Genomic DNA, 6126 nt, shown 5'->3' with positions numbered 1-6126 from the left:
TGGTAATAGTTTCACAAATATACACATACATCAAGATTTGTCAAGGGGCTCCTGGTTGGCTCAGTTGGTTAGGCATCAGACTCGATTTCTGCTTAGGTCATGATTTCAGGGTCCTGAGATAGACCCCCTCAGGCTCTGCCCTGAGCATGGAGCCTGCTTAAGATTTTCTTTCTCCCTCTCCCTCTGCCCCACCCCCACAAAATTTCTCAAATTTTACCTTGGGCCGTCAAGGGAAACTTTTCATACAGTATCTCAAAGGAAAGATACCAGTACTCTGATTAGTTTTGGGTTCTTTGCAATGCATTCCTATTGCTCCCAACATGCTCACTTGGACACCCTTCTGCTTTTCCACCCATCCAGGATTCTTTCCCTTGTTCCAAAAGGGAAATCCCTCCTGGTTTAGAAATAGCAAGTCCTTGGGGCGCCTGGGTGGCACAGCGGTTAAGCGTCTGCCTTCGGCTCAGGGCGTGATCCCGGCATTCCAGGATCGAAGCCCCACGTCAGGCTCCTCTGCTGAGAGCCTGCTTCTTCCTCTCCCACTCCCCCTGCTTGTGTTCCCTCTCTCACTGACTGTCTCTATCTCTGTCAAATAAATCAATAAAATCTTTAAAAAAAAAAAAAAAGAAAAAAAAAAGAAATAGCAAGTCCTGGTCAAAGACAAAGGATATTAAAAATGAATATAGTGTCAACNACTGACTGTCTCTATCTCTGTCAAATAAATCAATAAAATCTTTAAAAAAAAAAAAAGAAAAAAAAAAGAAATAGCAAGTCCTGGTCAAAGACAAAGGATAGTAAAAATGAATATAGTGTCAAGTATTCTTCAATTATAATGAATGAGTGAATGAATGAATGAACAAATTTTTTTATTTAGAATTGGTTTAACCTAAGCAAATTCAGATCAAATTGTTCATCAGAAGATGGAAAGAGCAAATCACCATTTGGCAAATACAAGAGTGATAACTGCTGCATGCAGCAATCATTGATGGAAGCTAAAATATAGGGTAAGCTATCATGAGAAAGAGAACAGATACAGTCTTCACAACAAGCTACTTAATGATTGCGTGGTAAACTAGTGGCTTTATAGTGCAGAAGCCTGGAGAACACTACCATAACCAACTGATCAAAATTAGCATTACTGGTAATAAGGGACGTCTGGGAGGCACAGGTGTACTGAAAAGGGTAAGGAGAACAATTTAATTTTATACACATCACTACTTACCCAAATTGGCACAGCACAGAACCAAGAGAAATACTCTTGGTCTACAAGTTCTCCATGGGGTAAACAAAAAATTAAATGAATGTCCAACTGGCCCAGCCTTTCAGGGTGCTACTTGAGAGGTCTCCTTCTGTCTGTCACACCTCACACAAAACAGAAGAAACTGGCATGGCTAGATCACCAAGGAGCCAACTAGGAACACAGGGCCAGGGGCTCTCAACAACCAGCAGGCAGCCTTCAACAGATGGCCCATGTATAAGCCCAAAGGAATTATGCTAAGTGAATAAGGTATACACAGGACATATACTTCATGATACCACTTATGTGAGGAATCTAAAGTAGACTTAGCAGCACAGAGTAGAATGGTGGTTGCCAGGGGCTTGGGGGATAGGGAAATGGGAAGTAATTAGTCAAAGGATACAAAATTTCAATTACACAAAGTCAGTCAGTCCTAGAGATCTACTGTACAGCACAGTGACTGTAGTTAACAATATTTTATTGTATACTTAAAAATTTGCCAAGAGTGTAGATCTTATGTTAAGTGCTCTTATCACACACATCATTATCATCATCATCACCACCAAGAGGGCAGATCAAGGTGGCCAAGCGGATCAGTGGTGGTGGTCTGGAAGAGATGCAGATCTTTGTGACCATCACCCGTGAGGTCAAGCCCAATGACACCAGTAAGAATGTCAAAGCCAAATGCAAGTGAAGGAGGGCATCCCACCTGACCAGCAATATCTGATTTTTGCCAGCAAATGGCTGGAAGATAGCTGCACTCTCTCAGACTACAATATCCAGAAAGACTCCACTCTGCACTTGGTGCTTTACCTGCAGGGTGGCATCATTGAGCCTTCCCTTCACCAGCTCACCCAGAAATACAACTACAACAAGATGATCCGCCACAAAGGTGTTATGCTTGCATGCTCCCAGCATTGTCATCTGCCGCAAGAAGTGCAGCCACACCAACTACCTATGCCCTCAAGAAGAAGCTCAAGTAAGGCCCCTTCGCTAGCTCCTCCTTTGCCTGCAGGGTGACCTGTCTGAGCCCCAAGGCCTTTGGGCCTCAATAAAATTTCTCTTTCGTTGACTGGAGCAGCACAAAATAAAATAAAGAGGGCAAGGGAAACTTTTGGAAGTGATGGACATGTTCATGGCATAGACTGGTATGATGGCTTCACAGGTATATACTTACATATAAACTGATCAAGTTGCATACATTAAATATGTACAGCTTTGAGCCCAACATGGGGCTTGAATTCATGACCATGAGATCAAGACCTGATCTGATATCAAGAGTTGGAGGCTCAACCAATTGAGCCACCCAGGCACCCCAAATATGCACAGCTTTTTGTATGTCAATCATATTTTAATAAAATGGTTTTTTAAAAGGAAGAAAATGATAATCTGAGTAGCTCCATATCTATTAAATTGAATTTGCAGTTAAAAATCTTTCCTTTAGGGGTGCCTGGGTGGCTCAGTTGGTTAAGCATCTGCCTTTGGCTCAGGTCATGATCCCAGGGTTCTGGAATCAAGCCCCACATCAGGTTCCCTGCTCAGCAGGGAGTCTGCTTCTCCCTCTCCCTCTGCCTCTCCTCCCCGCTTGTTCTCTCTCTTTCAAATAAATAAATAAAATCTTTTTAAAAATCCTATTTTTTAAAGATTTTATTTATTTATTTTACAAGAATAAATAATGCGTCTGTGCAAGCCTAGGATGAGTGAGTGCTCCTCAAAGTCTCTGGCACAAGCTGGGTGACCCCCATTTAGGTCAGGTTGGGCACTGAGATTTTTCACAACCCCCCCAAGTCAGTTTTGCTGCCCCCACAATCAATGCAGCTTTTACTGCATCTTTAAAATATCACAAATACATCTGAAAAATCATCTGGCATCTTGCTGTTTTTGTAGCTGGACAACTCAGATCTTACTCATCAGCCTGCTGAACTGTTCCTTTATCAGAAACACAGATACCATCCAAAAATATTCTGATATCCTTGTTTTTAACTGTTGTGGCTTGCTGAATCAAGCAGCTGAGTTTGATACAAGTTAAATGTCATTTCCTTCAAGAATTAACTCATCTTGGGGCGCCTGGGTGGCACAGTGGTTGGGCGTCTGCCTTCGGCTCGGGGCATGGTCCCGGCGTTATGGGATCGAGCCCCACATCAGGCTCCTCCGCTGTGAGCCTGCTTCTTCCTCCCACTCCCCCTGCTTGTGTTCCCTCTCTTGCTGGCTGTCTCTATCTCTGTCAAATAAATAAATAAAATCTTTTTTTAAAAAAAGAATTAACTCATCTTTCTGGGCTTGAAATACAGATCAAGCAACACCTGGCCTCATCCCAACCCTGTGGATTTATTTTTCACCCAGGAAATTTCAACAAGAACCATTCTCCTGAACGCTGATGGGGGAAGTGAGCATACACAGACCCCATCTTGTAAGGGAAGCCCAGTTTAACGCCTTGATCATGTTCTGAATACAGGCAGTGGGAACAATAGCCAGTTCTTTTCTATATCCCCACCACTTGCCAACTCCACGCCTCTCCTTTTTCTTTCCAAGAAGACTGAGTTCTACATTGATGTGATTGAAGTCACTTCACAGGGTTCCCCTGGGGCCCTTCACAATAACAGTGCATCCCTTCAGAGTGATGTTGACATTTCTGGAATGGCGACAGTGTGATTCTGAGAATGGTCGTCATTCCTGCAGTAGATGTGGCAGAAAGCGTCTCAGTTCCACTGTTTTGGGACTCAGCCTGGACTACATTTTCCAGAGGGCTCTGCTGCTGCAACTTCACAGTTCATGGAATGTGTTCTTCTGAGCTTCGATAGGCAACTTGCTGAAACCTATGAAGCATTTCACTTCAGGATGGGTTGGAGTTCTTTGCTCGGGGTCAGTCTTGTGGCAAAGAGAGACTGACGACCCAGGTCTGGTGGTCCCGTTATTCTTGGAGCCCTGGACACACTTCCCAGAGGGCTTAGCGGTTGCGTGCTTTCCACTGGAACTCAGCCGCCTGCCTACCTGAGGAGCCTTTAGTGGAGGTCCTGGAGGGGTGATGTTCTGCTGGGCAAGGCCCAGGGCTGCCCAAGGTGTGAAATCTCAGTACCGGAGCAGACAGTGCTTAGGACTGTGCTGGTGTCAGAACAAGGCAGAAAAGATCCTGTATGCAAAACGTTTAAATCCACCTGTAACATCTGTCTCCTAACAGCAGCATTTATACCATTTACACTTAATGTAGCTACTGAAATATTTTGATTTAAACATGCCATTTTATATTTCACTTTGTGTTGCATGTTTTGTCTCTCCTTTATGTTGGATTTTCAAAATTATTATTATTCCAACTTTTGCCTTTATTAGTTGGTAGGTTCTTTTAGTCACAGCTCCGGGAATTTGTCATACTTACCAAAATACAAGGTTTTCAATACTCTCATTCTCCTCTCAAGTAATGCATTTAATTACATTTGTCCCCTTAGACTTAAAATACAAGGTATCAATTACTGCATATTTCTGTATGCATATAATTACTGAATTTAATGGACACCCTTACCCAAATTACAACAGTACAATTTTGTTTGGTTTGTTAGTGTTCATTCACATTTACTCATAACAATGATACAAGTAGTGTTCAGAAAAAAGGTCTTGTCAAAGAACAACAAAGCAGGATGCTACTTACAGGTGGTAAAGAAAGATTTTATTCATTAATAACTACCATAGTAGAGAAGAGAGTCCAGTGTGAGTAGCTCAAATTTCCTGAAACAAAAGGCAGGAGACTTTTTTCCCCCAAGATTTTATTTAAATTTCAGTTAGTTAACATACAGTGTAATATTCGTTTCAGGTGTAGAATTTAGTGATTCATCACGTACAACACCCACTGCTCATCACAAGTGCTCTCCTTAATACACATCACCTATTTAACCCATCCCAACACCCACCTCCCTTTCAGTAACCTTCACTTTGTTTTCTATAGTTAAAAGTCTGTTTCCTGGTTTGCCTCTCCTTTCCCCACCCACATTCATCTGTTTTGTTTCTTAAATTCCACATGAGTGAAATGATATGGTATTTGTCTTTCTCTGACTACTTATTTCCCTTAGCATAATACTCTCTAGTTCCATCTGCGTCATTGCAAATGGCAAGACTTCATTCGTTATGGCTGAATAATATTCTCCAGGAGTTTTATACATACCTTTATATGACTGAGGAAGTTCCTTTTTTTTTGTCTTTGCTCAAAGGATAAGTTCTATGAAATGTCTTTTCTCCATCTATTCATGTGAGAATATATGATGATTCTACTTCATTAATGTGCTAAATTACACTGATTTTCAAATGTTAAACCTACTTGCACTCTGACAATATTCCAAATTTAGTCATGATATATTATCCTTTTCATATATTCCAGGATTTATTATTATTTTGTTTTGAATATCTGTTTTCATCATTGAGAGTGACCTATAAATTTCCTTTCTCTTGAATGTCCTTATAAAGTTTCAGTATCCATGTTTGCTTTTCATAAAATAAACTGCAGTGTGTTCCAACATTTATCAATTCTCTTGAGATTTTGTGTAAGTGGGCTTTTTTCCTTAAATCATTGGTAGAATGAAGTCATGTGAGCCTGAACTGTCTATTGAAAAGGGTTGTAGTAATTGTAGTAATGGATTCAATTTCATTACCAGGTATAGGACCCTTCACATTGCCTATTATCCCCCAGCAAAGTTGGTTTATTGTTTATTACTAGGAATTTATCTGTTTCATATAAATTTTCAAATGTATTGGTATAAACTGTGTACAAAATCCTTTCATTATCTTTTTAATGTCTGCGGGATTCAGAGTGACCCAATTTTCATTCCTAACTTGTTTTCTCTCTCACTCTGTCTCTCTGTTCATCTGACAGAAATGGAAAAGTAAGTGTGGCATGTTTATACAAG

The 6126-nt window shown here is 40.9% G+C and overlaps 1 pseudogene; it reads left to right on the top strand.

Moving 5' to 3' along the window:
- Window positions 1-1850: 1850 nt before the first annotated feature.
- LOC105234724 lies at window positions 1851-2231 on the top strand (annotated as a pseudogene).
- The last annotated feature ends 3895 nt before the right edge of the window (window positions 2232-6126 follow it).

The sequence above is a fragment of the Ailuropoda melanoleuca genome, chromosome 12, assembly GCF_002007445.2.
Source record: "Ailuropoda melanoleuca isolate Jingjing chromosome 12, ASM200744v2, whole genome shotgun sequence".
NCBI classification, from domain to species: domain Eukaryota; kingdom Metazoa; phylum Chordata; class Mammalia; order Carnivora; family Ursidae; genus Ailuropoda; species Ailuropoda melanoleuca.
This window is presented reverse-complemented; position numbering and strand designations above follow the sequence as displayed.